Consider the following 5,468-nt stretch of genomic DNA (forward strand, 5'->3'; position numbering starts at 1 on the left):
AGAAACAGACCGCGACTCGTCTTCGTCTACTTGTGTTAGACAGGGTTTGTGTCACTGATACGTCAGTGATGACACCACGTGTGTAACTGAAACGCGTTGATATTGGAACCATGATCACACAGTTCATGTACATAAGTCGTATGACTCCATATAATCTGAGAAAAGTGTTGAGTTGTACCCCGAAGTTGTGAGATTTACATACCTTTTGGTACACGCATATGGATCGATAGGACAAAGCTAACACTGTATACAACGGGCAGGAACGTACAGGACAAAGACTAACACTGTTTAAAACGGACATGGCTATACAGGACAAAAACAAACCCTTTAAACAACGCACATGAGTATACAGGACAAATGCTAACTCTGTATACGACGGACATGGATATTCAGGATATAGGCTAACCCTATATATAACGGACATACATGTACAGGGCAAAGGCTAACCCTGTACACAACGGACACTGATATACAAACGCAGGTTAGTCCTCTATAATATACATTCATCAACAAAACAAAGGCTAGCCCCGGATACAACGGACTTGTGTATAGAAGAGAGTATACAACGGACATGGGAGTACTGGAGAAAGGCTACCCTTGTATACAACGGACATGAATACACTGGACAAAGGCTAACCCTGCATACAACGGATATGGATATACAGGGCAAAAGCTTACACTGTATACAAAGGACAAGGGTGTATAGGAAAAAGGCTAACCCTGTATACAACAGACCTTTGATATACAAAACAAAGTATAACCATCTGTACCGAATATACCGGAAAAAGACAAACCCTGTATACAACGGACATGGATATACTTGACAATGGCTAACCCTGCATGCAACGCAGATGCGCACAGAAGACAGATGCCAACCAAGTATACAACGGGCATGGATATGCAAAAAAGGGTAACCTTGTATACAGCGGACATCGGTGTACTGGAGAAAGGCTTACCCTGTATACAACGGACATAGGTATACAGGAAAAAGACAAACCTTGCAAACAACAGACATGGATGTACAGACCAAAGGCTAATCCTATGCACAACGGACATCCATACACAGGAAAGAGGTCAACCCTGTATACAACGGACATGGATATACAGAAGAAAGGCTTACCGACTATACAACGGACATGCATATTCAGAAAATAGCTGACCCTGGATATAACGGACACAGGTATTAAAGATTGTATTTATATTGTTCCATGACTGATATTAGTATGATACATATCTGTGAAAGGTAAGCTGAAATACAATATCTCGGGTAGAGAATCTGTCATTAATAACATACTAGTTGCTGAATTCCGTCACATCGCACCAAGAGCCGGGGTGTTGTGCCTTAATATACATAGACTAGGAGTCCATATGCACAACATATTGCGACCTGAGGTTAGCTTAGCAAAACCAACCCTCAAAGATCCTATTACTTGGGTATTGAGCTGCACTACAACTGTTTGGAGAAGGCGCATTGTTTTCACGGTAAAGCCATGCTATATAACATGAATGTTAAAGGCATATTACATACACACAAGCCAGTTAGGACGGCACATACAAACATGCCTACAAACGCCAATCGGTTTGCGGGGCTTTTAGTGGAGGGAGTAGTAGTTGCTGCAGCGACAGAGCCGGTAATTGCAATGTTGTTCTTCCGCCGAAAAGGGACATTTTACTTTCATGTAAAATGTACGGTGTTGCCCTCGCTGACCCTGGCATCTTGTATTACTACAGCATGTATCGCCACTGTAGCTCAGGCTGCAACGACTACTGCTGTCCCTATCACCACCACGGCCACGACGTACTACTACTACTACTACTACTACTACTACTACTACTACTACTACTACTACTACTACTACTACTACTACTACTACTACTACTACTACTACTACTACGGCTACTACGGCTACTACAACAACGACAACAACTACTTCAACTACATCTAGAACAACAAGTACTACTGCTGCTGCTATTACTACTACTACTACTACTACTATTACTGCTGCTACTGCTACAACTACTACTACTGCTGCTACTACTGGTACTATTACTACTACTGCTGCTGCTACAACTACTACTACTACTGCTACTACTACTAATACTGCTGCTGCTACGCCTCCTCCTCCTGCTACTGCTACTTCTACTACTACTGCTGCTGCTGCTTCTACTGCTACTACTACTATTACTGCTGCTGCTGCTACTACTACTGCCGCTACTGCCGTAATGGCTGGGTCCAATGTACGCCAACAATGGCATACTAGTGAGTACGTTTTTTCCGCTTTTAGAATAATTCCATCAATATCATGTCAGGGAGACACCAGACATGTACGTGACACATTGTACCCACGTGGAGAATCAAACCCAGACCTTGAGCGTGAGCGAAGGCGCAAATTTCAATGCTTCGTCACCGTCTTGACGGATTTACAAAGTTCAGATATTCAGATATTACAGATATGTGTTTGCCAAGATTAGAAAAGGAAACAATGATAAATAAGTCACGCTGTTTGAAGGAACAGATGTTCGGTAAGTCTATCAAAAGAAAGGTAACACATATAATGTGGAAAAAACACGTCAACATGATACAGACCACATATATGGTCTCTGTATTAGATGACATAGTTGCATCAGGTATTTAAGATACACCGAAAATGATGTAGACTAACAGCTTGTCTCTGAACTGAACGTATTTTACAGAAAAAGCTAATAGCCAAAACAATAATATATGATGTAATGAGAAGGAGCTCTGAGGTTTTCTTAAGTTTCAGAATCTGTGAAAATCTAGATTTGTCACTTTTCCTAGACTTATGTAGGCTTTCTTGGATATATTTGCTTCAGGGTCTGTAATACAGACTGAAAATGATGGTACACGAAGACAAATCGGTCCCTTTAAGACACATAAATTTCCGTTTAGGGTGGTAATATGAAACACATGATGTTCTGCCACTGCTCTGGTACAAACTCAAACCAGACGAACTCCTGGCAGGACTGGTGCGAAATAAGGTATCCCTACTATGCCACTACCGGGTGAATGCCTCCGTCTCTCCAGACTTGAAATCCACACAGCGTAACTCGCATATTTCGCATCCTCGGAGATTGTTTACAGTCAAAAAATTGTATAATTGAGACAGAGTCAACAGAAAGAGTACAGAATACGAAATCAAATTCCCTATTCCCATGCTCCCCCAAACAATACCGTGACATCCTTATCGCTTTGGTATTTCCTTCACAATTAGATTATCGGTTGTAGAATCATGCAGACCACCACCCATGTGCACCAGGAACCCAGTCAATCCGGACCGTACGAATTCAATACAGGCCGGATACAGGAGTGTCCACATTAGGAACTGACACATGTTGAGTTAGGAGGATCCTCGCAGGCGAGGGTTGGCAGTCATGCATTGAGGCGGAGAGTAATATTATGTTTGATACTGAGTTTCTGAGTGAGTTAGTGTCGAACAGCTATATTTATTTATATATGATATGACACACGTTATATGTGTTATTACACTTTCTCAGTAAAGAACAGGTTCTCGTACTTTTGTTGGGTTGAGTGCCAACCGGGATTCGAGCAGAGTCAGGCACCATATCGCCAGCACACAAATTCAGCCGTCTAACCCACTCACCCATTACGACTTCCGAGGCTTTACGGGCGGTGGGGTAGCCTAGTGATTAAAGCATTTGCTCGCAGTGTTGAAGATCCGAGTTCGATTCCCCACATGGGTACAATGTATGAAGTGTATGAAGTCTATTTCTGGTGTAATCCGACGCGATATTGCTGGAATATTGCTAAAAGCGGCGTCACACCACTCACTCACTCCGCGACTGAACTAAGAAATTGTAGTCCCAGGTTTAACATATATTATATCTGACCACTTTCTAAATAAAACTGTGTATTCCTAACTGTATTACGTGCGGGTGTATATAATTTCACCCATGTAGGAAGCGGATCCCAATCAAGCAGGCTTCTTGTTTTCATAAATGACCGTATTAACTAATCACAGATACATAATTCAGATCTTTTTACTGAAAAGTTGGTTTTCTAACAGTGATTGTTCCGATAGCTGCTATGGGAAGCCATACGTGTTCGTGCTCTTCACCTAAATCCGGACACTTGTTAATCCGGACATTCAGACTGTTGTGACTGAACTGTAAACTAAACACAATGTTATACAATTTGTGATTGCTGATATCAGTTACATATATTTGTGTAGGCCACCTCGCGAGCCTTACGTTAAACATTGGCGTGGGTAGATTACAGTGCAAACGGGTAACACAGAGGATGTGATTACTTCGGTCTATGTATATGCTTGTAATAGTCAGCATGTTAATCATTTCTTCGGGAGAGTTACGTACAATGCTATGTACACATTGCGTTGCTAAAGAACCAGCCATGGTTAGCAATGGTTAGTTTTGCCTCATACGCAGTGGCAGGTTTGATACTGCAGACGTATTTGATAATATTAATATGGTTAACCAATACTCACTCAATCAAAGGAAATGTATAAATGGTTAGAGAACATGAGAGATTATTACATTGTATTTTGGATGAAACATTTCTACTTAAATCTTCACTCCACCTCATCCCCATCCCCCACCCTCCATGACCCTCACTGCGTATATGGGAAAACATATATCTCGTGTCAATTGAAAACTTTTTTTTTTAAAAGCACCGTCTTTATGAAAGTGCAAACTGAAAACTTTCCAGAAATCTTCATCTTAATGAAAGTACGAACGCCATACTGACTCTACCGAAAACAATATTATTGTATCTAGCCTCCCCCTCCTATCCCCTCCCCTCATCACATCCCCTTGCCCGTGGCGTGCTAGGGGTCAACGGGTATCACCACCTGTGTTAGATAGTCCGTAATTCATGCAGTCTGAAATATGGTCTGTTTTAACTGATAGCCAACCTTTGTTCGGGTCGCTTTGGACCATTAGAAATATTTAAAACATTGCCTCAACCATCTGGCTTTTCTCATCAAATGGAGCGTTGAATAAATTCCCAAAGTGAAACCATCTTGGTCCCTGCTTGGCTTTCACGAAATCAAAATTGCCAAACATTTGTGGAAAACTTTAGATTATGAAACAAAGCCACTGCAGGAGGATCTGAGGTCACGAACACAGTGATGACGTTGCCGGACTCTAAGCGTGATTACTCCGAGCGGCGGCCGGAGTCACGCCATGTGGGAAAAATAATTGCTTGTGTTTTAGTCTGTTTATTTATGGCATATGTTTACCATCGTATCATTTGTTTCAGAATCGTTTTCAGGTATGACTTTCTGGAATAATGATCTCAGCAAACGAAATAAAACGAAAACCTTTCCTTTGTGCGGATCTGGCAGAGCTTGTATATTTAGTTCTTCTATATCACAATATACATATATACACGATGCGACAACAGAGGGGCAGAGTGTACTCCTATATATACGTCCCTATGACTTGGAGATGACTGCAACCCTTAAACAACA

This window comes from Haliotis asinina, chromosome 16 (genome assembly GCF_037392515.1).
Source record: "Haliotis asinina isolate JCU_RB_2024 chromosome 16, JCU_Hal_asi_v2, whole genome shotgun sequence".
Taxonomy (NCBI): domain Eukaryota; kingdom Metazoa; phylum Mollusca; class Gastropoda; order Lepetellida; family Haliotidae; genus Haliotis; species Haliotis asinina.